At 59.1% G+C, this 433-nt stretch overlaps 1 protein-coding gene across 1 annotated transcript in view; it reads right to left on the bottom strand.

Moving 5' to 3' along the window:
* Positions 1 to 433, bottom strand: part of STAR (steroidogenic acute regulatory protein) — a 4,949-nt gene that overhangs the window by 3,336 nt on the left and 1,180 nt on the right.

Raw genomic sequence — 433 nt, 5'->3', positions numbered from 1 at the left:
AGCCGCGGGGCCAAGGCCAGACCCGGCTCCTTGCGCATCTGCCTCCTGGGCACGTGGGTCTGTGCTCTGTGCGCTGCACGGATCAGCAGCCGTGGATAACAAGGGATAACGATGGATAAACCCAGGTAACAATGGATAAACCCAGGTAACAATGGATAATAAGATGGTAACGATGGACAACACCATCTCACAGCACAGCCAGGAATAACCAGAGCCAGGCTCAGCCCATCCCCAGCTAACAACAGACCAGGACTCCCTGTCCCCTCCCTGGGGAGCAGCCCCCGCTGCTGTGGCAGCACATTCGACCCCCAACACATAGCCCCAAACCCAGCAGAACGGGACGTGCAGCACCGCTGGGATCAGTGGTACCCGGGATGCAGGAACACCGGGATGCTTCACGCACGTTGCATGGACACGAGTGTGCTGGAGGACA

Source organism: Nestor notabilis, unplaced genomic scaffold (assembly GCF_000696875.1).
Source record: "Nestor notabilis isolate BGI_N333 unplaced genomic scaffold, ASM69687v1 scaffold4098, whole genome shotgun sequence".
Lineage (NCBI taxonomy): Eukaryota > Metazoa > Chordata > Aves > Psittaciformes > Psittacidae > Nestor > Nestor notabilis.
Note: the sequence above shows the minus strand (reverse complement) of the source record. Positions and strands in the feature narration are given on the sequence as shown.